At 46.3% G+C, this 26,503-nt stretch overlaps 1 long non-coding RNA gene across 2 annotated transcripts in view; it reads left to right on the top strand.

Moving 5' to 3' along the window:
* Positions 1-4,626: 4,626 nt before the first annotated feature.
* The window catches only part of LOC135175936 (uncharacterized), a 33,030-nt gene continuing 11,153 nt past the window's right edge, over positions 4,627-26,503 (top strand). For both annotated transcript variants that reach the window (XR_010302508.1, XR_010302507.1), the window contains exon 1: positions 4,627-4,767. This is a non-coding gene — a long non-coding RNA (uncharacterized LOC135175936). The remainder of the gene's footprint in view (positions 4,768-26,503) is intronic.

Below are 26,503 nucleotides of genomic sequence, written 5' to 3' on the forward strand. Positions count from 1 at the left end.
TGTAACTTATAATCCTTCTTATTCAAGTCAAATTTCTGTTTATGAGCTCGTACAGGTACAGCTCTCTCATTTGCTCATGTGGTGATCATCAGTGAGTATCCCAGCAGTGTATTCTGGTAATGCCTCAGATGATTGTCATAGCTTTTTTCCAGCCCGCAGCCCTGGTCACTCAGATGTGGTATTAGCTAGTATTACTCATGGATTTCTGGCTGTTTTCCTCACAGTTGCAAGGCTTTGATTGACCTGCTCCTCTTGAGCTGGTCTCAGAGTCAGAAGAGAAACATGAAAAGAGTGAGTTTAGATTGTTGGGAACAGTTCTGCACCATGAGGGTAGCGGAACACTGGAACAAGTTGCCTGGTGAGGTAGTTGGAGCCCCATCCCTGGAGATATTCAAGATAAGGCTCAACAGGGCTCTGGGCAACCTGATCTAGTCTCGAATACCCTGCTTACTGTAGAGGGGTTTGGACTAGATGATCTTTAGAGGTTCCTTCCAACCCAGGCCATTCTATGATTCTATGTGAAGAAAAATTTTCAGTGTGAGCCATATTGTTAGCCTGTGCTGAACTAACAGGGATTTCTTTCAGGCTAGAAGCAAGACACAGAAATGTGACACTTGATAGAGAATGCCCAAAACATCTTCTGCTTCTTATATAGTTTAAGATATTTAATTCTTAATTTAATTACTGCTTTGTAACTTCAGTCATCTTCTTTTTCCACACATCCTGTGTGTACTAGCAGAGTCTGATCACCACCTCACATCACTGCGGTGGGTTGTCTATGGAGAAGCTGCACTCAGAGAGCTCATGACAAGACTGTGGACATTGTAGTCTGGTGATGTTAAACATCAAATGTTGATAATTACATGTAATTAATCCTGGCCTCAATTATTTAGAATTAACAAGCAAAATATCTCTTTGAAGGGCCCTTCACTTCCTTAGAATGCCTAAGAAATTTTAAAAAGCACTGAGGTACTTATCACTGCTCAGGATCCATCCTTCTTACCCACAAGATTGTTAAGCAGGATTCTCACCTCTCTTTGCATATCTGTAGGATATTATTGGCTCTATTATTTCCATTATTTAACTGCATAGGTAGAATACTATATAACACAGCAACTCTTCCTGGAGTGTAAGTGAAAGACCTCTCAAATGTAAATCAAATAACCTACACAGTAAACAGTATGTTGATTAGGTTTTTCAACTGGTTACCTGTGAATCTATTGCCCTGACTGTTTAAGTATAGAGAAAATCTATTCATTATGATTATGAAGCTCTGATATTTGTAGCAGCAGTTTTTAAACCCCCTAGGTCATGGCACTGCAGGCTTAAGGAAGCTGCATTTCCTATATATTGACACCTTGCACTACACTAAGCTTGATGTGCTCCTGGGGGTGGTTAAAGCTTCTCTTCTCCATGGTCTTTAGTAGGGGATCACCCTCTGACCCTTCTGCCAGCCTGAGCATTAGTGCTTTCATGACATCTTTAGGACTCTAACTACATTTGTGCCACCTGACCTTTAAAGTTGGGTTGATGCTAGTCAGGTGGTTCCAGAGCTGTTGGCAGAAGGTCCCTCCCAGCCTGATTGCTTAAGCTGTGTTCCAGGGGGGAAAAACAAGCAAGCAAGCAAGCAAGAACCTAAAAATCCTGAGTGCATGCAATTGCTTTAGGGTGCAGTGTGCAAAGGAGCACCACGTGATGACACAGCTCTACTGAGGTCCAACACGGCTGAGCACAGTGGCTGACACCAGCCCCAGTGAAGTGGTGTGGGAGCTGAGGCCTGGTGCAGCCTGGTTGGGCAGGATTGCACTGGGGTCAGCTGCACAGAGGTGATAGATAGCAGTGGTGTGGGAGCTGAGGCCTGGTGCAGCCTGGTTGGGCAGGATGGCGCCGGGATCAGCTGCACAGAGGTGATAGATAGCAGTGGTGTGGGAGCTGAGGCCTAGTGCAGCCTGGTCGGGCAGGATTGCACTGGGGTCAGCTGCACAGAGGTGATAGATAGCAGTGGTGTGGGAGCTGAGGCCTGGTGCAGCCTGGTTGGGCAGGATTGCACCGGGGTCAGCTGCACAGAGGTGATAGATAGCAGTGGTGTGGGAGCTGAGGCCTGGTGCAGCCTGGTTGGGCAGGATTGCACCGGGATCAGCTGCACAGAGGCAACAGATAGCAGTGGTGTGGGAGCTGAGGCCTGGTGCAGCCTGGTCGGGCAGGATGGCGCCGGGATCAGCTGCACAGAGGTGATAGATAGCAGTGGTGTGGGAGCTGAGGCCTAGTGCAGCCTGGTCGGGCAGGATTGCACTGGGGTCAGCTGCACAGAGGCAACAGATAGCAGTGGTGTGGGAGCTGAGGCCTGGTGCAGCCTCGTTGGGCAGGATGGCACCGGGGTCAGCTGCACAGAGGTGATAGATAGCAGTGGTGTGGGAGCTCAGGCCTAGTGCAGCCTGGTTGGGCAGGATGGCGCCGGGGTCAGCTGCACAGAGGTGATAGATAGCAGTGGTGTGGGAAGCTGAGGCCTGGTGCAGCCTGGTTGGGCAGGATTGCACTGGGGTCAGCTGCACAGAGGTGATAGATAGCAGTGGTGTGGGAGCTGAGGCCTGGTGCAGCCTGGTCGGGCAGGATTGCACCGGGGTCAGCTGCACAGAGGTGATAGATAGCAGTGGTGTGGGAAGCTGAGGCCTGGTGCAGCCTGGTTGGGCAGGATTGCACCGGGATCAGCTGCACAGAGGTGATAGATAGCAGTGGTGTGGGAGCTGAGGCCTGGTGCAGCCTGGTTGGGCAGGATTGCACTGGGGTCAGCTGCACAGAGGCGATAGATAGCAGTGGTGTGGGAAGCTGAGGCCTGGTGCAGCCTGGTTGGGCAGGATTGCACCGGGGTCAGCTGCACAGAGGTGATAGATAGCAGTGGTGTGGGAAGCTGATGCCTGGTGCAGCCTGGTTGGGCAGGATTGCACTGGGGTCAGCTGCACAGATGTGATAGATAGCAGTGGTGTGGGAGCTGAGGCCTGGTGCAGCCTGGTTGGGCAGGATGGCACCGGGGTCAGCTGCACAGAGGTGATAGATAGCAGTGGTGTGGGAGCTGAGGCCTGGTGCAGCCTGGTTGGGCAGGATTGCACTGGGGTCAGCTGCACAGAGGTGATAGATAGCAGTGGTGTGGGAGCTCAGGCCTGGTGCAGCCTGGTTGGGCAGGATTGCACTGGGGTCAGCTGCACAGAGGTGATAGATAGCAGTGGTGTGGGAGCTGAGGCCTGGTGCAGACTGGTTGGGCAGGATTGCACTGGGGTCAGCTGCACAGAGGTGATAGATAGCAGTGGTGTGGGAGCTGAGGCCTAGTGCAGCCTGGTTGGGCAGGATTGCACTGGGGTCAGCTGCACAGAGGTGATAGATAGCAGTGGTGTGGGAGCTGAGGCCTAGTGCAGCCTGGTCGGGCAGGATTGCACTGGGGTCAGCTGCACAGAGGTGATAGATAGCAGTGGTGTGGGAGCTGAGGCCTAGTGCAGCCTGGTTGGGCAGGATTGCACTGGGGTCAGCTGCACAGAGGCGATAGATAGCAGTGGTGTGGGAGCTGAGGCCTAGTGCAGCCTGGTCGGGCAGGATGGCGCCGGGGTCAGCTGCACAGAGGTGATAGATAGCAGTGGTGTGGGAGCTGAGGCCTAGTGCAGCCTGGTTGGGCAGGATGGCACCGGGGTCAGCTGCACAGAGGTGATAGATAGCAGTGGTGTGGGAAGCTGAGGCCTGGTGCAGCCTGGTTGGGCAGGATTGCACCGGGATCAGCTGCACAGAGGTGATAGATAGCAGTGGTGTGGGAGCTGAGGCCTGGTGCAGCCTGGTTGGGCAGGATTGCACTGGGGTCAGCTGCACAGAGGCGATAGATAGCAGTGGTGTGGGAAGCTGAGGCCTGGTGCAGCCTGGTTGGGCAGGATTGCACTGGGGTCAGCTGCACAGAGGTGATAGATAGCAGTGGTGTGGGAGCTGAGGCCTGGTGCAGCCTGGTTGGGCAGGATTGCACCGGGGTCAGCTGCACAGAGGTGATAGATAGCAGTGGTGTGGGAAGCTGAGGCCTGGTGCAGCCTGGTTGGGCAGGATTGCACTGGGGTCAGCTGCACAGAGGTGATAGATAGCAGTGGTGTGGGAGCTGAGGCCTGGTGCAGCCTGGTTGGGCAGGATTGCACCGGGGTCAGCTGCACAGAGGTGATAGATAGCAGTGGTGTGGGAGCTGAGGCCTGGTGCAGCCTGGTTGGGCAGGATGGCACCGGGGTCAGCTGCACAGAGGTGATAGATAGCAGTGGTGTGGGAGCTGAGGCCTGGTGCAGCCTGGTTGGGCAGGATTGCACTGGGGTCAGCTGCACAGAGGCGATAGATAGCAGTGGTGTGGGAGCTGAGGCCTGGTGCAGCCTGGTTGGGCAGGATTGCACCGGGGTCAGCTGCACAGAGGCGATAGATAGCAGTGGTGTGGGAGCTGAGGCCTAGTGCAGCCTGGTCGGGCAGGATGGCGCCGGGGTCAGCTGCACAGATCGATCGATAGATCGGTAGTTCAATGGATAGATAGAGGAAGCTGTGTGGTCTGCAGCTCTGCAGGTGTGGCCAGGCACATGTGTAGGTCGTTGCCTCATCAGGTTTGACCAGAATGAAGAGGGTGCACGCCCTGCTCTGTGGCATTCAGAAGCACCTCCTCAGTCTGGAGTAGGAAGGACTATTGTTGGGGGCTTTTCTTCTCCTTAATTTTGAGCTGCGGATGAAGAAAGCTTGTGAGAGCCAGTTCTGGAGCCTCAAACTGTGAGTTGTTTCTCTGTTCCCTTCTTTTGCCTTCTTAGTGGGAGTGAGCAGTGATCCCATTAGGAGTGTGGAGGCTGTGGCTAATTCAGGGTGATTTTTGTACTGAGCACTGCCTGATGCCTCTCACATTCTCTTAGCAATTGCTCAGAGGGAAAAAAAAAAACAAACCCAAGTATATTTTCGATCAGAAAACTGCTTCATAAAATGGTCCCCACGTGAATTATTGTCCAACCAGGTGTTAGAAATGGCAAGACATTTCTCAATGCACACATCATGATTACCACTAACACAGGACATACCTGGTGGTTGTGCTGTATATTAAATGATTAGACATTAGCTAAAAACACTCACACTTTTCCCCTGGAAAAAAGGCCTTGTATGTGTCTAGTCTGATGGGAGTCTGGCTGCTCTTATTGTGTGCTTGTATTGTAGTAATCACTAAAAGCTCTAATGAAGTTTATTGTTCCACTAATCACTGGCCAGCTGTAAAATAAAGGAATGTTCCCTGCCTGAGGAAATTGCAGTAAGAGAAAGAGGGGGTTTGAATAAAAGAGAGAAAGCTGAGGGCAAGAATTCCTTGTCATATATGCCAGGAACAAATACAGCCCGTGTTCACAAAGTGTTAGCCCTTTGTAGAAAACAAAACCATGCCTACAAGCCATCTCCAGATAAGCTACTGGATTTCTTCATGTATCTATTAGTATCCTAAATCTTATAAATGTATGTGTAACTCCAAGACTGCAGGAGTCTAACAGAGACCCTGTCCTTCACCTCACTGTTGCTACCTACACCAATGCAGAATAATTTAAAAATAAAGCCCCAGTGAGTAGTGGTCATAGAATCATAGAAGGACATAGAACCACTTGAAAGAGTCAAGCGCAGAGCCATAAAGAGGATTAAGGGAGTGGAACATCTCTCTTACAAACAGAGCCTGAAGGAGCTGGGGCTCTTTAGCCTGGAGAAGAGGAGCCTGAGGGGTGACTTCATTCATGGCTATAAAGATGTAAAGGGTGAGCGCCTGGAGGATGGAGCCAGGCTCTGCTTGGAGATGCCCAATGATGGCAGAAGTTGAGGCATAGGAAAACACAAGAATTTTTTCCTCTATGAGGGTGATGGAACACTGGAACAGGCTGCCCGGGAAGGGTGCCGAGCCTCCCTCTCTGGAGATATTCAAGACCTGCCTGGATGAGTTCCTGTGTGATCTGGTATAGGTGATCCTGCTCTGGCAGGAAGGTTAGACTGGATGAGATTTCAAGGTCCCTGCCAGCCCCTAACATTCTGTGATAGAATTGTTCTGGTTGGAAAAGACCTCAAAGATTATCAAGGCCAACTGCCCAGAGAAGTTGTGGAGTCTTCCTCTCTGGAGATATTCAAGAACCATCCAGATGCATTCCAGTGTGATCTGCTCTGGCAGGGGGGGCTGGACCAGATGATCTTTTGAGGTCACTTCCAGCCCCTGACATTCTATAGTTCTGTATCAACCTGGCACCACTAAACCGTGCCCTGAAGTGCTATGTCCGCATGTTATTTGAACACTTCTTGGGGTAGTGACTCCACCACCTCTCTGGGCAGCCTGTTGCAATGCCTCACCACTCTTTCAATAATGGTGTTTGTTTTTTTTTTTTTTTTTTCCCTAGTATCCTAAACCTCCCCTGGCACAATTTCAGGGCATTTCCTCTCATTCTATCACTCAGTGCTAGGGAGACCAACTGTGACTGGTCATTTGAGGTCTTCTCAGTAGAAGCTGTTTCTGATTCAACAGTAAGTCTGCGATTCCAAGGGAAGGTGGAAGAGAAGTTTGACTAAGGAGGAATCTGGGCAAAGGTTCTTCTGCAGTGTAGTTGTGTCTTTCCTAGCACTTATTTCTGTTAACCTCTCCTTTTCTGGAGTCTCCTGTGGTCCTGGGAGAGCTGAGGACAGGCAACAGTGGGAACAGTCTTTAAATAAACAATCCTTGTGCTTAGAACTATCTGCTTCCAAACATAGTTCAGAAGAAGTATGAAACAGTGAGGAAGATGTGATGCTCTCTAACTTTTGAAAGATCAAGGAAATTGGCTCTTATGCCTTGTAAATGGTTTGCTTTGCACAGTGCTTTTAATGTGACAGATAGAGGATTTATCCTGTCCTATTTTGGGAATTGCTTAAAGGTCAGTTTGTACATCTCAGATGGGTGGTTAAGAAATTAGGCTGAAACACTGTATGGCAATATATCAGTCTGCGAACTCCACTTGTGGTTGTGATTGTGGCTCTGATTTATAAATGACACTGTATCCTGGATTCTCCCTGATAGGTTGAAACACAGAGGCTGCTTCCCTGTCCTTGACCAGCAAGTTAGCTGTAGCCTACAGAGAATAGTTAGAATTTTAGGTGGGCTGTAACCAAACAACAGCATTGACTGGCTGGTGCTGGAAGTGGGAGGAAAGGTCACCAAGTGGGGCTGAAGCTTTGCAGAAGTTGATCTTCAATAATGGGCATTTATGAGAAATGAGGAATATGAGGGAGGACCTAAAGGAATGAAAGAATGACCTAAAATAAAGACCACAAAAGGTGGTTATGTTTGGCTGCTTATTTTCATAGCTCTGATTATATCATGTGAGATGTCTGTGGGCATATCATGATTTATTTTAGGAATGCCATTGAGAATATTCTGCAAGTCTCACTGCAGTTGTTGCATCACTTTTAATCAGTGAGAAGTTAACCCTCACCCTATATCCAGAGTTTGAGAGAAACACATACTTGCTTCTGAAGCAGCTCTAGAGGAATACTGCTATTATGTGGGCATGGGTTGTGGGACTGCAGAGCCTGAGCTTTCAGGAAGGAGCAGTGAGAATGTCTGAATCCCAAAAAGCAGAACTAGAAGTGCAGAGCTTGGAGGGATACATTTGGAATCTGGTTATTCCTGGCTGTTTCAGGGCATGAGAGATTCAGAGAGTGGAGAATTTGTTGGTAGACATCCTAGCAGGCTGCTGGCCAGGGCAGTACAAATAATCATTCTGAATTTTATTCGTGCAGTGCTGTCTTCTCACTTTGCTCTCCTTGGAACAAGGGATTTGTTCCCTGCCTGGTCAGAAAGTTCTCATCTGCATGGGTGCACAGAATGTGTTCTCTTGCATTCCTGCTTGTAGACAGACACTTCAAAAGTAGCCTATTTCATGTGTCTACAATGGAATGGATTATAAATTGTCTTGTGAGACCCATAGTTGTAGACCTTGAGGTACACTATGTGTTTCTAATGCAAACAGCCATTTTCCCTTGGCAGGAGAGGGATCCAGAGAGCTGCTTCAAACCTTGTGCTAGCCGACCCACAGAAGTCAAATATGGGTGTCTAAGAGGTTGTGAGTGTTACTGAGACATTGTTTATCTGTGAGTTGGGTTTCTGCAGTCTCTGAGCTCTCAGTCTTCCTTTGGCTTTTGCAAACAATTTACAACAAATTCCTCAAAAATATCTTTTTGAGGTTGTTGTTTATCTTTATTTCTGCTAAGTGCTCTGAACTTTAACCTGAGGATAAAACCTGCCAATTAGAAGCTGTCTTTACAGGGGATTGACATTCTGTGCATGACCCTGCAGACCGTGTTTGTTTGTGAAGCTAATTGCCTATTACAACACAAGCAGAAGATGAACTGTTTATGTAATCTGCTCTTTAGGAAACATAAAGTTGTGATATGGTTTTGATGAAGGGCACACTGGAGGGGAGAGATGGAGCTCTTCCTTGATTTCTCTCATAGTTTGGGATGGCTTTCTCTGAATCTCTGCCAGTGACAGGAGACAACTGAGGAGTTCCCCCTGGCCAGACCAAGGCTGGGCTCATAGCACAGCTCCGTTATTTCAGCCAGTTTTTATTGCTGCACGCAGCTTACCCAGCTGCACAGCAGGAATGTTAACCAGGAACAAGACAAACTTTCATAAGCTGCTTAATTCTGGCTTGGGACTGTTCCTTCAAATCAATTGTAATAATTACTACTTGGAATCTGTGGAGGAAAAGGATCTAAAAAGAAAATCAAAATCTAATTAAACGGAGGTAGAAAGCAGTGTGAGTAGGCAAATCTTAAGCCTTAGCAAATTTTCAAAGGTTATATTATCCTTTTTGTCCCTGGTAGTTTTGCTTCTTGCTTTTCTCCCTTTCTCTTGTAGTCTTATCAATAGTTTGAAAAAGCTTTTTTAAAAAGATGTTTATATATAATATAGAATTTTTTAATATATATTTATAAGCACCTCCCCCTTTTAATATGTATAAAAAATGTGATCCAACTCAACTGTCTGAGCTCCCTAGCAGTGTAAATGTCTTAAAGAGGAGAAGAACCTTATTGCTGTTTTCCCAAGAGCCAGAGTCTTTATTTGTAGTGTTTGCAGCCAAATTTCATCTCGGGCAGCTGCTCTGCTCCCCCTAATTCCCTCTTTATAAACTGCATGGTTGCTCTGCTCTTCACTATCAATCTGCAGGGCAGCAGTATAAATTCGCTGTGGGGGATGAAGTAATTCATGTGCTATAGGGGTTGAGCTCTCCTCTCCATTTCATTAACTTTATACTGGTTTTAACTACTCACCTCAATGGAATTATGATGGAGAGCAGAATTCCTGATACTTCTAGGGCAGGGGGGAAATGAAGGGAAAAGGTCCTGGTGAGAATATGCTTTTTAATAAAAATATTTACAAAAGTAGGTTTGATTTGCCTTGGGAACAGGGAGCTGTGTTTAGAGGAGGGCTGAAGCTCATTTTAAAGGAAATGAGACTGGAAGTGCGGAAACTTCTCTGGCTTCAATGGAAGTCTAAACTGAAAGCAGAGACTGCTGATGATGTGCATGGGATAGGGGACTGAGCTATGACCACTCCTGGGGAGGTATTCAAAGACAGAGAAAGAGGAGGGCTTTGTGTTGGGATCGGGGAGTTTCCTAGCTCTGCTGTGACTTGTCTGTCTGTTATTGCTTAGTCAGTCTTGCCCATAAGTATTTGTCCCATCTTTCCTTAAACTCATGGAAACATTTTTTTGCATTAATAATTTTCTTCATCAAGGGTTGTGATCCCCTGTGCCTTTCCAGCCATTTCAAACATGTCTTACTCATGTTTCATTTATTGGACTTCCTGAAACAGTTCATCTGCCCTGTCCAGCCTTCCTATGTCACTTGTAGTTTTGCATACCTGCCATTTCCCACCTTAATCTCTGTTGTGGGCTGTAATGTTTTGGTTATCCATTGTCCTTTATGCAGAAGCCAGTCTGGTTTTGACTATCCGTGTTGCAGTCTTCTGAATGTTTTTGTTTTCCCAAGGTATTCAGCAATGCATGCCCTTTTTACAGAATATATCTGGTTGAAAAGAGACCTTGAGTATCATTCATTCTAACCCTTGGCCCAGCACTGAAGGATCAACACTAAACCATGTCATTAAGTGCCAGGCCCACATTTGAATGCCCCAAGGATGGTGACTCCACCAGTGTCCTGGGGAGACCATTCCAGTGTTCAAGAACTCTTTCAATAAAGAAATACTTCCTAGCATCCAGCCTGAACCTCCCCTGATGCAGCTTGAAACGATTTCCTCTGTTCCTGTCACTTGACACCAAGGAGAAGAGGCGTCCCTCTCCTCATTCCAACCTCCCTTCAGGTAGTTGTAGGGAGCAATGAGGTCTCCCCTCAGCCTCCTCTTCTCCAGACTCAACATCCCCAGCTCCTTCAGATGCTACTCATAGCCCAGGTGCTCCAAGCACTTCTCCAGCCTTGTTGCCCTTCTCTGCATGTGCTCCGGCACCTCAATGTCCTTCCTATATTGAGGGGCCCAGAACTGAACACAGTACTTGAGATGTGGCCTCACCAGTGCTGAGCAGAGGGCAATGCTCACCACCCTCTGCCTGCTGGCCATCCTGTTTCTAATCCAAGCCAGGGTGCCATTGGCTTTCTTGGCCACATGGCACACTGCTCACTCATGCTCAGTCAACTATCAGCCAATAGCCCCACATCCCTCTCCAAGTTGCAGCTTTCCAACCACACATCCCCAAGTCTGTAGCTCACCATGGGGTTGTTATGACCCAGGTGCAGCACCTGGCTCTTGGCTTTGTTGAACTTCATGCAATTAGGCTTGCCCCAGCAGTCCAACCTATCCAGGTCTTGCCATAAGCTGCTCTCTAGTAGATCAACACACCCACCCAGTTTGGTGTCATCTGCAAACTCACTGAGAGTGCACTCAATCTCCTCATTGAGATCATTAATAAAGATATTAAAGAGGAGAGGCTCCAGCACTGATCCCTGGAGGACATGACTAGTGACTGGATACCTGTCAGATTTAGCTCCATTCCTCACCACTCCTTGGGTGCAGCCATCCAGATAGCTTTTTATCCAGTGCAAAGTGCATTTATCCAAGCCTTGGGCCATGAGTCTCTGAAGGAGAATGCTGTGGGAGTCAGTGTTAAAGGCTTTACTGAAGTCCAAGTAGGCAATGTCCATAGCTCTTCCCTCATCCCCTAGGTGGGTCACCTTGTTGTAGAAGGAGATCAGATTAGCCAGGCTGGTCCTGCCTTTCATAAACCCATGCTGGCTGGGCCTGGTTGTCTCATATATGCCATGTGATGGCACTCAGGATGACCTGTTCCATGACCTTTCCTGGCACTGAGGTCCGACTGACAGGCTGGTAGTTCTCTGGATCATCCTTTCAGCCCTTCTTGTAGATGACTGTCACATTACCTGACCTCCCTGGTTAGCCAGGACTAACAGAGGTTGGCTTGATGAACAGTAGCCAGTTGAATCCTTTTCTTCCTGAGCTCTACCCAAAGGTCTCTGTGTAGCCAGGCCAGTCTTCTGCCCTGCCAGCTTGTCTTCCATTGCACAGGGCTAGCTTGCTCCTGTGTCTCAAAGTTTTCCTTCTTGAGGAGTGTCAAGCCTTCCTGGACTCCCTTGTCCTTCAGGACTACCTCCAGGGAATGCCATCAGCCAGTCTCCTAAACAAGTCAAAAGGAAGCCCACAAGTGTAATTCTATTGACTCCCCTCCTAGCTTCATTTAGAATTGAAAGCTCCACCATGTCATGGTCACTTTGTCCAAGATGGCCTCCAGCCTTTACATCTCCTACTAATCTTCTGCTGCTTACAAGCAGCAGGTCTAGCAAAGGCATGCTCCTTGGCTCATTCACCAGCTGTCTTAGGAAGTGATCTTCCATGCGCTCCAAGAATCTCCAGGACTGCTTCTCATCTGCTGTTTTGTATTTCCAGCAGATATCCAGTACACTGAAGTCCCCCACAAGAAGAAGGCCTAGTGATTCTCAAACCTTCACCAGACACCTATAAAACACATCATCAACCTCCTCATCTTGCTTGGGTGGTCTGTAGCAGACTCCCATCATGACATTTCCTTTTTAGGTCTTTCTCCTGCTTCTTACCCACAAGCATCCAACCCTATCATCACTGTCATCATCATGCTTGAGACAGTCAAGAGCTTTCCTAAAGTACAGGACCACCCCACTGCCTTTTCTTCTGGGCCTATCCCTTCTGAAGAGCCTATACTCATCCAACGCAGCACTCCAGCTACAGGATTTATCCCAACATATTTCCTTCAAGGCAATAATACCATTGTTTGTGCCTATGTAGCTAACATTTGCTACTAGATTGACATGAAATCAAGTCCAGCAGTGGCATAGTGATCTGCTTTTCTTTCTTTTCTTGATTCCAGAAGGATTTGTAATTTTCTTACTGCTCTTGAGCAGTGGTTTGTTACTCTGGAGCTAGCTTACTTAAGAGCCTTTAAGGAAGTCTGTTTTTTCTCTTGTGGTTTTGTGTTGTTCCTTTGTTTCCTTTTAAAAAGGACATTTTGATTGTATCAACCGTTTCACTCTTGCTGGTTTCTCAAACAACTGAAATAATTTGAAAGTCAATTCTTCTTCCACAGAGCCTGCACTGGTGCCAGTGTCTGATGCACTGGTCCAAGGAGGTTGTGCTGTTATAATTGCCCACTAATTGTGCCTTTCAGAAATTGCATTCTCTTCCTGGTTTGATTTTTCATCATCTCACCTACCACTTATATCAGGCAAAAGAATTTTATGTAGCAAAACACAGTTCTCAGAGCTATGCTCTTCCACACTTGTTTGGCTTTTGCATACTACTAAATGTTGAAGCTCACTCAGTCTTTGAAGTCCTAGTAGTGTGGTTCCCTCCTAGCTCAGAAGAAGCCATCACCCCTTGTGCAGGCTTTTCCCATATGTGTACCAGGATAGTGTTGCAAATTGAAGAAAACAACCTTCTGGAGTTTGGAGCTTCAGATAAATTTCTGCTGGCTTCACTCTCCATGCATTTCAAATAGACATACCCTAGGAAATGTCACAGTTTCATCACAGAAGATTGTCTTTTGCTTTAATGTTGGGAAGAAACAAGTTGTCACAGTTGAAAATATTGGGAAATGGGGGTTGCACAGCCAACACATCCACAGTTCTGTGTTGACTCTATTGTGGAAACATGGGATTTTTAATACAGCTTGGGGGGTGAGGTGATGGAAAGTAGCTCTGTGGAAAAAGAGTGCTGAGGGACAAGAAACTGCACATGAGCAGACAGTGTGAGCTTGCAGCACAGAAGGCCAATCACATCCTGGGCTGCATTAAAAGATGTGTTGCCAGCAGATCCAGAGAGGTGAGACTGCTATTTGACTCTCCCCTGGTGAGATTTCACCTGATTACTGTGCCCAGGTCTGGAGCTGTCGATATAGGAAGGATATGGACCTGATGGAGTGGGAGCAGAGGAGGGCTACAAAAATGATCAGTGTTGGAGCACCTCTGCTGTGAGGAAAGGCTAGAGGAGCTGGGGGGGGTTCAGCCTGGAGAAGAGAAGGCTCAGGGAGACCTGATAGCAACCTTCCAGTACCTGAAGGGGCCTACAGGAAGGCTGGAGAGAGACTGTTTACAAATGCCTGTGGTGATAGGACAAGGGGAAATGGTTTCAAACTAGAGAGGAGCAGATTTAGATTGGATGTTAGGAACAGGTTCTTTACTATGAGGGTGGTGGAACACTGCAACAGGTTGCCCAGAGAGGTGGTTGGGCCCCATTGTTGGAGATATTCAAGGTGAGGCTTGACAGGGCTCTGGGCAACCTGATCTAGTTGAGGATGTCTTTGCTGATTGCAGGGCGGGTTGGACTAGACCTTCAGAGGTCTCTTCCAATCCAGACCATTCTATGATTCTCTGTCTAAAATATAATTCTAGTGGATTAACAAATGTGTCCAGCTTCTGCTGAATATTTCAGATATTAATGATTGTGTTGAGCTGATGATGGGGTCAGTGATGCACTGGAGAAACTTTACCATTTTGTATAGTCTATTCATGTAGCTGTAATGAAGGAGGCTGTATTATGGATAATTTAGGCAATCTGCAGGGGAACTAAAGCAGTGGCTGTGAAGGAGAATGTGGCGTGTCATCCCCCGAGGCCATGGAGCACTCCATTTGCTGGAATAGCTCCTAACTGCTATTTAGTGGGCAGCCAGTGGAAAATGAAATTGCTTCAGGCGATTGAGAATCTTATTCTGTATTATTAATGTTTGCAGTCTCAATGAGGAATAAGGTAAACTAACCCCACTTGTACCTGGGGGAGAGAATGTGAGGCAAGAGGGAAAGGCAAGAAAGACCAAAATCTTTTTGACAAGCTGGGCTGCTTTTTTGTGGTGAGGGATTGTTTGATTGTGTTGGAGTTTTGTGGAGGGGACACAGGGAGTATTGATGGTGCATAGAACAAATACCTAGGGCACCTGTTGCTGCTTCTGGAGACAGTGACTACTTCTATCTAATGGTCACCCATTGGTCCCTTCCAACCCTGACTGATTCTATGATTCTATAAGTGGATGCCAGGCCAACTTGATGCTGGACCAATTCAGTTGTCATCAATGACACAGCGAGATCAAATGCATCCTCAGCAAATTTGCAGATGAGACCAAGCTGACACCTTTAAGGATGCCTTCCAACCCATTCTGTGATCTTCTTAGCAGTGTGTACCTTTCTCTCTTGACACCTCCTGGTTCTTGGGTAAAAACACCAAGGAGAGAAAACTGTGATTTAGAATGTGTGAACAAGAGTGAGTGAGATGGTGACTGCTCCAATGATGAACTCAAGTATCTTTATTCAGTGCTTATGTTTCTTTCCTAGGCAAATGTCACTCTGAAATCCCTGAGCTGGAGTGAGTCTCTTCCTTTCTTGCTTGCACAAAAGCACTCATCTTGCAGTGCAGACACATCATCCTGGAAAGATCTCAAAGTTTTGCAGAGTCAATATAAATCTTTGGATATCTGGGTCATTGCAGCTGGTAGTTATGGATTCATTTCAGGCACAACATTCAATCCTAAACTCTGTGTGGTTCATTTTTAATTTAAATAGAGTGGCTGGAGCAGGCATGTGCAGATGTTGCTGTTCTTGTTAGTGGCTGGAAGTTGGAAACTGTACGAAACAAAAGTTAGCAGTGAATCGAAGGCAGGAATCTGTATGGTGGGATGGCTGGGAAGCAGCAAGTAGCAACTTCTGACCGATCTACAGCAGTTTATGTCTCATCTGGGAGAATGGGGAAGGGGAAGATAAGGAGAACTCTAAATCCAAAAGCAATCAAGACTAAATAATTAGGTGTCAAGTGAAATAACTGCATATTGGGATGAGAGCTTTTCTTTGGATTCCCACTGGTTCAGTTTTGAAGCATCCTGTGTCTGTAGGAAATGAATAGCAAATGAATGGCCAACTACAAAGCAAACATTAACTAGCATGATTTTCTCCCTCCAAACCCTTGCCTAATTATTGCTTTGCCACATTATCTTCCATTTGAGTCACTTACTGTGGTGCACTGTGCTCTATTCTACAATACCTAATCTGTTGTGTAAATTTAACGGTACTTTTTTGTTCAATAGGGAAGTACTCTCTTGACAATCTCATTCATCCCTGATTGTTGGTACTCCCTTCTACTGTCATACCTTTGATTAGTTTGCAGAGGGCAGTTTCTGAACTTATTGCAGGATATTGTAATTCCTAAAGCCTTTCCTGGGTTTTTGGCTTACCACCACCACCATTATGTGTCCTTACAATTAAGATGTACTCTGGGTTGTTGTTTTTTTTTTGTTGTTTTTTGGTTGTTTTTTTTTTTAATGTGCTCTGGGTTAGTGGGTTTTTTTTGTTTTTTGTTTTTTTTTTTTTTTTTTGTTGTTTTTTGTTTTGAGAACAGAAATATCTTTAGTAGAATTCTGCAGCATGGCTTACTTCCTAGCCAGTGCTGCCTTCTCAGGCTGATCTTAGGAGGGCTGCAAACCAAGATTTCCTCCCTCTTGTCTCCTAAACACCAGCCCATGGTGCACTGTGTGACCAGACAAAGGCCTGCTGAGAATCCCCAGGACTAACAAAAGGAGAAGACGTAGTTAATGGTGGTTCAATAAGACATTAATCCACTGTCTGCTGATAAGGTTTGCCTCATTCTTTTTCTTCAGGGGAAAATTGATCTCTGATGTTCTTGATGCTGCTGTGCCTGTGGTATCAGCTGGCTGTGACTGCTAACGAACACAGCAGTTGTCTCTATATTGACTGCTCCGTGTCTCTAATTTGCTGCAAGAACAGGGAGCAGCACTGCTGCTGGAGAAGCTGAATGCTGAACTGTCTGTTGGTAATAGGTCTCCAGGCCCCTTGGGGTAGGTTGTGTGGCCTGTAATGTAGCTGAAATCATGGCTAAAAGTCAATCTGCAGAGGCAAGAATCCTCTTCAGTTGATGTTGATGGGGAAGAGTTGGCTCTTTCTGGTCTTTTAACCACAAACCTGTCCGGGGGTCTTTCTGACAAGAGATGCTTCTGTTTCTCTGCAGAAAATGCCTTCTGTGTGTTGCTAGGGCTGCAACCAAAGTGCTCTTTGAGCAAAGTCCATCTTCACTCACTTCAGGTATTAACCATTCTGTTTTTTCATAAATTTAGTTGAGGTTGGCACAAGTATCTTGAGACTGCCTAGTCCAACCTCCTCCACTCAAGCAGAGTCAGCTGGAGCAGGTTGCCCAGGGCAGTGTGCAGTCAAGTTATGAATATCTCAAAGGTGGAGACTTTACAACCTCTCTGGACAATCTGTTTCAGTGTTTGATTGCCTTGGCATTAAAAAAACGTTTCTTGTGCTCACATGGAATTCTCTGTGTTTCAATTTGTGTCTGTTGTTTCCTGGCCTCTTACATGGCAGCACTGAAACAAGTCAGGCTTCATTTTCAGCTCTCCCATTAGCTATTTAGACACATTGAAATCTACTTCCCCCTCAACTTTCTTGTCTCCAAACTGGAAAGTCTCAGCTCCCTAAGCCTTTCCTTGCACAAAATGCCCCAGTCTCTTTACTACCTTAGAGACTCCTTGCTAGGCTTGTCTCAGAAAGCCCACGTCTTGTATTGGGGCCCTCAAAACCGGAGGCAGCACTCTAAAGGAGACCTCACCAGAGCAGAGAAGGGATTACCTTCCTCAACCTGCAGGCAGTACAGCTCAGGATACTGTTTTCTGTCTTTGTAGGAGCTGAACAAATCTGATTTCTAGCCTTATAAACAGGAAATGCCTGAATGTTGAATGCCAAATGATTCAGTAGCACAGAGATTATGAATTGAGAGAAGAATGTTTGAGTTGCTGTGTAATCACCACGTCAATAATGCTTAACAAGACATGGCTTCTGTAATATTTTATGTCCTATTCTGTGCTGAAATCATTGGTAAAAGAAAAATTGTGCCAAAAGAAAATGACTGAAATAGATGAAATCGCATTTCTCCCCTCACCTTGCTCTTTTCTCCTCCCTTTGATTTTTTTTTTTCTTTTGTTTGTTTGGTTGGTTTTTAGGGTGAAATGGAAAAATAAATGGAAGAAAGATAGTACTGGGGATTTTTACCTAAGTACAATTGATTTCAGGAAAGAAAGCAGAACTTTGATTTCATCAGTCTGTTCCCATTTTGATGAATGGGGAAAACAGCAGAATGGACTTCCATCATTCAGCAACCCAAGAGCCAGATGCATGATTATCAGGACCTGGTTCTCTAGCTATAGAGACATGCACTTGCTGCATCCTTTCCAGAGCAGGGTTGCAAATGACCTGCTCTTTGAGTCCTGTGTTGCAAGTTGAGTATTGTCATGTGGAGCCCACCACCTTGAGGCTGTGGGTTTGGGGAAGGGTGCAGCTCTAATTGTAAGTCTCATAACTGAGCTTATAACAGGCATTTGTAACCTCAGATAGGCAGTTCTTAGAAGCTCATGTAAGATAAGGCTGGGTCATGTCAGTCTGATTTTGACACCCTCTCCCAGCAAGGCTGGTAAAACTGGCAGCCAGCCTACAAAGTCTCTGTTATCTCAGAAGCAGAAATGCTTCTTGTGGGATACCACCAAATGTAAATCAGCCTAAGTTGATTCACGCATTCATTGAGATTGATCCTGTAGGGCAGGAGTGTGGTTGGACCAGTACTGTCCCCTTACATCTGCCAGCCACAGTGAAGCTTTTAGAGGTGGATGCTAATGCACAAAACTCAAGACAGAAAAGAGGGATGTAATGTGGGGGCTTTTTAGTGAAATGTGGTATTTTAGTTTTGAGTGCATGGTTTGGTCTTGTTGTTTAAATACTACCTGAGAATAACTGTCTCAAGGTACAAATCCCTCCTTTGGTAGGGTTCCCATCTCCTTTACTCTGTCTGCAGCATGGGATGTGCATCCTCCAGCGCAGTCACTACAGGATGATTATAAAGGAAAATTATGCAGGAACAATTCCAAGCAGACTCTGTCCTGCTACAGTGCAGCACCCTTTTTAGAGTCTTTCAAGCTTCTGTGTACCAAACGTTATTGCTGTGTCAGCAAAAACATCAGAGAGAATATCTTCAAAATGTGATCCTCCAGAAGAGCTTTGCTGAGGGCAGGTAATAGCCAAGAGACTTTGGTGAGATGATCTGTTATTTTCAAGCAGCATGTAGTGAGTTATCCACCAGGCTTTATGGGTCTATTTAAATTAGATATATGCAGGCAGTGCATTATTTATAGCCAGAAGCATGAATAATTCAGCATGCCCACTCTTAGCAGGTACCCAGCCTGTGCCAGAAGCCTGCACTAGACGCTTCCTGTCAGTGTTACGGAGAGACTATCAGATAAGTCTGGTTTGCTTGTATGCTCCACTTTGCCTGCCCTTCTTTTTGTCTTCCTAGCTTGGTTCTCTCCTCGTCTGGAGAAAATGAACAGATGATGTATTCTCTACATTATTCCCTTCATCTGGAAATGACATTCTATGTCTGAACAAGATTATGCAAATGCCTGCAGTATCAATGCAATAATTTAATTTCTGCTTCATCGTGGTGGAGACAGAGGCGTGCTCAAGACAGGGGCAGCATGGCAAAGGGACAGTACTGTGCTCCTGCACGAACAAATGTAGCCTGCTGTGCTTTGGTGCACGGCCTGGGCTCAGCTGGGTCCTGAGGCTAGTTTTGGCCACCCAGCCTTGTTGAAAAGTGTGCTGCAACAGCTTATGCTAAGATATTTGGTATGTGGGGCTTAGCCTAAATGGACCTGTTAGGGACGGTGTCTGTGTGTAAAGACTTGGATACTTTATGTGGAAACAGACTCAGAACCACAATCTGAACATTGCATTTGGACCACTGTATTGTGTATTCATGCAAGGGACTTCTCAAAAGTGTCAGCTCAAAGCCAGTTTCTCTGGGACACTGAAGTGCAGTTAGTTCCAACACAGAGTTCTTTCTCTGCCAAACCAAGGTCCCACATGGTGATATCTAAAATCCAGAGGCTGGAGAAAGAATTCAAACTGCCTACCCTCTGGCTCTCCTTATCAGTGACCTGAGGTAAGGCCTTCTAATAGGAAATCTGCTGCTGCCCATTCTTCTCTGAAATTTGGACACTGAACTCCAGGGCAAGCAGTGCATTGTAATTAAATTTATCTGACCACTTTGACCCCGAGCTTTTCTAAGTGAACCAACTACACTATTGCCTGTTTCTGCCCGGTCCTGAGAGTGATCAGTTGACTGCAGTGGTATTTACCACCATTACAGCACTAGACATCCTAAACGTTTTTTGATAGAAAAACAATTCTTGCACATAGAAATAAATGCATCAGAGATGCTCAGGTGCTGTGGCTTCCACAAAATTCTGAAATTCTTAGCTGTTACTGAACTACTGAAGAATTGTCCATGCTCCAGCATGATAACAAAACTCGTTGTTGCAAAACCCTCAGAAGATAGCAGCCTTTCAGAACTGTGATCTCTAGATGGAAATCTCAGTCCTCTTGGTGGTGGTATAGGGCTGAGAAGGGGCATTTCTTCCCAGGTACAGCAAATGATCAAAGAGTGCTTCAGAATGTGTGACCTGAAGCAGAGATTGGACATAGACAGAAAAGATTTATGATGGGATGAGACATATATGATGGGATGAGATATATGTGGTGTGACATAACTTTGGTTACCAAGTGACATCAGCAGTTCTGCTTTTTATGCACTCTTAGAAAACAAAACATGAGTCATAGGCAACAATGAAGGAATATGGGACATGAAAGCTTTTTTTTTTTTTCTCCCCTGCAATTCCCTACAAACTTTGCCTGCATCACAACTAATGCCTGTTGTTATCTGTTCTGAAGGAGAAAGAGTGGGAACTTTTCTCAGAGCTGGATTGGCAAGGCTTTTACTGTTCCAGCTACTACTTCTTGTAGAATCTTGGTGCTCAGGAGCATGCTGTGATACTTCTGTATGTCAGTGATGCTGCCATAAATGCAGAATAAAGTTTCTTAAAGAAGTGAGAAGGGAATAGATAAGTGGGCCAAGAAGTGTGTGTGCCTTGGTTTGGTCTAGGCAGTGTACATTTACCATTCTCCGATTTACCGCAGGATCAAAACAGTTTTTGAATAATGAGATATTTACTCCCATAAACCCCAACTTGTAAAAGTGAGATAATGCTCCTCTGCTTATCTGGGAAACCAAGGCCTTGCAAGATTAACACAGAACTTCTCTGAGTGGAAAGAGCCTGATTCAGCATGTGTTTCCAAGGTAGGCTTGGAATAGGAAGCATCTGGAAGGCATCACAGGGAGAGATCTGGATTAGGTCTGGTGAAATTCAGTCCTTGCTTCTGCAGTTTCTGCCACCTAGGACTGGTCAGGTCATATGAGGAAATAGGCAGGTAGCTGTGCATAAATGCAAATGAAAGAGGATGAGAGAGAACTCTGAGTGAATGTTCTATGGTCAAAACACCACCAGCCTGAGGGAGAGTGGCTCAGACTGAGGAGGGGAAAAAGGAAAGAGACCTTTCCAAAGGGCTGCTATCAGCTTTGAGCAGTGCCCAGTACAGCATTAAGTATTCATCCAAGAAACCACTGTGTTATCTCTTGAGCAGATGGGACATGCATGAAGTTAGTCTGTATGTGCCCCTCAGTCACTCTTGGCTAGCTGCAGGGCTTGGGAGTTCTCATCAAATATGCTGACACCATGCCCAGCTGTTTCCACCCCAAAGGACCCAATGTAGCTTCTTCAGTACTGAGGATGTAAGAGGTGTCATCAGTCATTCCAGGAAGGGTTTCTGTTCCTTAAATACAGCATTCCTGATGATCTGCAGTTTGCAGGAGCAGACCTTGGATTCTGCACTTTGACTTAAACCTGTGGGTGAATTGAAGGCAGCAGCTCTGTGGTGAGAAGCCAGAGCAGGGCCACCTATTTGTCACTACCTACAGTGCAGCCCTCTGAACGTCAAAGTTTGAATTCCAGTGATGTGCCAGAGAGCCTTCCCTTGCCAGTCTACATCTGGATTGACTTGCAGATAATCCAGCCCATTCCTGTCTGATGGGTCTTTGGGGGATTGCCTAAATTAATTGTTCAATTTCTAGTCGAGGAGAATCTCCATGAGAACAAAAAGCAGGCTCACTAGATGTTTGGTTACAGATGCTGCAGAGATAGAAGCCTTGATCTTGAATTATTTCCTCAGCCCTAGCTATCCTCCATCGGGACCACATAGGCAGGTTCCTCTGGGAGAAATGAAGGGCTTCACTTCTCAGGGCTATCAGTCTGGCAGCTTTTTAGCCAGCACTAAATTTGAAGGCTGAAGGAAATTGCAAAGCATAGTATTGCGATTTATGAGATCTTCCTTGTGAGCTGTGTTCTTTTAGCACATCATTAAGACTAGGAGCTAAATTACATGAAAGTGTTGTAACCCTGCAGCATGTCAAGCATGACCCTGTGGTGTAAGGTCTTCCAGACCACCTTGGACAGCTTCAGCTTAAACTTTCACATACTCCCTTCTCTAATTTCAGTATCCACCTACTCCCCAGTGTGTACTTGCTCCTCTCATTCCTTGCAGATTTCCCTCTACCACTCTTTTCCAACCCTCCTGACACTTCAAGGTTCAAGCTTCAAGTCATCCCCCTTGAACTAGGGCAGCCCTTCTAACTGCAGTTGACCTTCTGTATAAGTGTGAGAGCATGAGCCCACAGAGCACAGTGATTCAGCCAAGCTTCTGCGTTCCTTGCTGATGAGAACAACTAGGTTGGATATTAAGCGATGACAGATTTGAGATATTGCTGTATCAGCTATATCTGTATCAAGCAGAGACTTGTTTGAAGATTTTGAATAAAAATCTCTGAAGCAAAGTAGCAGCTGAAGCCAAATATTTTATTTAAACTTTAACTGCTTCAATTTCAAAGCAATCTCTCTAAACCAAAGAAAGGGAATTTTTCATATTTAAAATGTCAGAACAAAGGGTTAGATGACTTTGAAATGCTTTCAAGATGCAGACTTAAACAACATTGAAATTCTGCCTTCCTTACAAGTCCCTCTGCAGATCAGTGACTTTCCATGAAGGAAATTCACTCTCACCAGTGTTCTCCAGTCTTAGCTGTATTTTCTTTTCCGTGTGATGCTAACCCTGGACCAATTTAAGCATAACAGTTCCAGTTACACCTGGCTGGTTCCATTCTGCAACAAACTGTGCGGCTGAAGCATGCTGGGCATGTGAATACAGCCTAGTGAGGGGCTGTGTAGAGCACTCTGTGCTTCCTTTGCTAGTCTGATGCTGTGCTGTGCTCACTGAGCAGAGCACAGTGGTCTCTGTGAAGCCAACCAGGTGATGTACAGATCCTACATATTCCACTGTTCTGACAGTAAATCCTGCCTCAGGACAGAGCTGAATTGCAGCTTTGTGTTGTCACGGAAATGGGGGGAATCAGAACTGAAACCAAGCACAGCTCTGGCTGTTTCAACAGGTGTTCTGCTTAGCATGCTTTTGATGACTTGAGATATGCCAGACTGAAGAGACAATTCTCTTCCCCTGTTCTGCTCAGCATTGTGCCTGCTCCCAGCACAGCAACAATCTCACTTAGCAGAGTGAGACAAACATAATTTCTAATGAGGAATTGCTGTCTGGGGCTCTGAGGGAAGTGCTGGGGAACCACCACCAAGGAGGCAGCAGGGACTGAGCAGAGCAACACGTAGCAAAGGACTAACTTCTTGCTAGGTACGGAACAGCAACCACATAGACATGTGCCAGCGCTGGGCGTGTGGGGGACTGGGCTGCACCAGGAGGATGGAGGCCGTTTATCAGTAGGGGCTGTGGTGTCACAATGAGATGCGGCAGGCTGCAGTGAAATAAGTTTTCACTGTGAGCTGAATTCATCCTGGACTTCTAGAATGTAGCAGTATTGTCCTGTGTGTACCCAAGACAGGCTACAGCTTGCTTTTCAAATTGCCTTCTTGTCTGCTGGCAGCATCTCCTGAGAGCTGAAATAGCCAAAGGGAGAGCTGATGAATAGAAATTGTTCAGCTGTCCCATTGCTTGGTGCTTCAGCAGCCTCCTTGCTCAGATCTCACCAAATGGCTCCAAATGAGGAAGGTGGGAGACTGAGACACTACTGGAGCTGCACAACAAGGTCTGTGCTTTTGGGAGTCACTGAGACTCCAAGCCAATACTGAAGTGTCTTCCTTAACAGGAGGTGTGATTCTTTACTGCAGTCACGTCAGCTGACTGGTGTTTGTTGGACTGTGGTAATTACTTGCTGGGGCGGGGCGGGGGGTTACCCTGTGATGCTAAACAGCTTCTGGCTGTGCACAATGAGGTGTCTGGCAGAGCCTCAGCTCTGGGTGTGTGCTTCTCTGTGTGAAGTATGATAGGACAATGGTGGTAGTAGGAAGAGAACTAACCTGAAAACTTTTGGGGAGTTGATGTAAAAAGACTGTCATGCTTTGATACATTTTTATTTCTTTTCCTTCTTTCCATTTCTCCTGTATCCTGTCCTGCCAGTGAAGGCATGCTGGCACAAAGCCAAAGTGGACTAAACTGGGGTGTTCCTATTTGCACACAAAGCTGTCTGCCCCACTTTGGCAAAAGGGGACTGACTTTTGGCCATATGGCCCTTAAGGTAGTCTAGATACCTGCAGCTTGTTCATATCTCCTGCAGCTCTCTCACTGAGCAAACTCTTCTGTGTATTGGGCCTGAAACTACAAGAGCTTGTGCTCAGCAGGGTGCCCACCAGATGCTGTACCAGGTACTTAGTGACTTGTAGGTTAGTAGGCATTGGACCCCCAGCAATGACCAAAGACTGTGGTGGGACAGGGTCATTAACCCAGAAAGACGTAGCATCTCTATCTCTGTTACCACAGCCCTCCTTGGCTGAGTTATGCACAGAGGAGGTGCTTGAGGGGTGGGCAAGCAGGAGTGAAAATGGGGGAAATGTCTGGTTTTCCTGCTTTATTTCCTGTTTTTTGTTTGCTTCTTGAGAATTGCTCTTGCTGCCAGCCTCGTGCAAGAAGACAGTGTAGAGCCCTATATAAAGGCTTACGTAACACAAGCAATTTCTTCATAGAGCTTCCTGTGGTCTCTTTAACCCATAGCTCACAGAGGCCAAGCAGGGTGTCACTGTTGTCACTTGGCAGCTCTCTCTCGGTCTCACACTATTTAGATCAGCGGTGCCTTGTCTTCAAGCTTGGGCCCTGGCAACAGTGATGATGGAAATGCCACTCCTGCCTCAATATGTCACTCCTCATTGGGCTCCCGAGCTGGGAAGGCCACTTGTTTCCAGCAAGGCACAATAATTTGTGTCAGCTCGTTAAGCTGGCACACTGCTGACTCAGGCACTGAGCTCTATCAGAGCACTTTGTCCCTGCACCGTAATGGCCTGTCCCTTGTATTCCCTAGGGGTTAACTGGGATGAGTTCCTGGAGGGAAAGGTCAAGGAACTCAGGAAAGATTGTTCTTGTCAATCAGAATTAGAACTGATGCTGGAAACAGAAGATTTGAATACAGCTTTCAATAACTGGAAGGGGAAAAGAGATACCATCTTGGGGAGTAGGCCTAAGTGCAAAGCTTCAGATAGACTGGAAGGAGAGGATTTAATAGATGGGGAATGGAACCTGGTCAGAGCTGCTTTAATGCATTTTCAAGGCAGAGAAGAAATATTTATTAAAAACACCATACAGAGAAATTGCAAAGTGATGTGTGCAAGAGCTTAAGCCACAGAGTTTTGCAAGAGGCAGGAGGTAACAGAAAAGCTGATTCAGGGAGTTCAAGTTCTGATGGACTTGTCTGTAGTTTGGGACAATGCTGGGGGCTTCTGAAAACAGTATGTAGGGCATAAGTTTGGATGGTGTGTCCTGGCACGTACTTTAGAAGTGTAAGGAGGAATGGGTGCAGCATTTTGTTGTGCTCTGTCTACTTGGGTTCGTTTGGTCTGGTTGCTTTTCATAAGCCTAAATAACTGAGGCTGCAAGACTCTCAGAGGGGTGAGACCAAACCTGTTCTTTCTGAGCTGAAATCACAGCTCTGGTGAGACTACAGAGTTTTGCAGAGAGATCATAATGTTTTTTGGTGGGCTGGGGAGTGTTGCTTCACAGTGGCATTGCTTTTGACCTGTTAGCTGACCAACTGGCTTTTGCAGCACCACTTGATGTGCCTAAGTGAAGGATATCAACACCTCTGGACTCTTCATAAGCTCCCTCCCCCTTAGTGCTTCACCTCCCCTTTTACCTGCCTTTCCTTTGTACTTCAGATAGTTGCAGGTCTTGGTGGATGAGATGCAGATGGCCTCACCATTCTGTTTTCCTATTAGCTGCCAAATGGGGAAATGTTTCCTTTTCCCAAGTGCTGTTGTTTTGCTGGCTGTTTGTTTCAATGTGGTACTTCTAAAAGCACCTCTATAAAACCCTCTTGTCAACAGGATATAACTGTTGAGTCATGCATCTGTTTTCCTGCTTCAAACACAAAGCTGAAAGACTTCAGCAACTTTTGTTTGTGGGTTTATGTACCTTTTCCTTTGACAATCATGGACCAGTTAGGAAAAGAGGAGGTTACAGTATCACAGTATCACCAAGGTTGGAAGAGACCTCACAGATCATCAAGTCCAACCCTTTACCACAGTGCCCAAGGCTAGACCATGGCACCAAGTGCCACATCCAACCTTGCCTTGAACTGCCCCAGGGACGACGACTCCACCACCTCCCCAGGCAGCCCATTCCAGTGCCCAATGACTCTCTCAGTGAAGAACTTTCTCCTCACCTCGAGCCGAAATTTCCCCTGGCGCAGCCTGAGGCTGTGTCCTCTTGTTCTGGAGCTGGCCACCTGAGAGAAGAGAGCAACCTCCTCCTGGCCACAACCACCCTTCAGGTAGTTGTAGACAGCAATAAGGTCACCCCTGAGCCTCCTCTTCTCCAGGCTAAACAACCCCAGCTCCCTAAGCCTCTCCTCGTAGGGCTTGTGCTCGAGGCCTCTCACCAGCCTCGTCGCCCTTCTCTGGACACGCTCAAGCATCTCAATGTCCTTCCTAAACTGGGGGGCCCAGAA

This window comes from Pogoniulus pusillus, chromosome 1 (assembly GCF_015220805.1).
Source record: "Pogoniulus pusillus isolate bPogPus1 chromosome 1, bPogPus1.pri, whole genome shotgun sequence".
NCBI lineage: Eukaryota > Metazoa > Chordata > Aves > Piciformes > Lybiidae > Pogoniulus > Pogoniulus pusillus.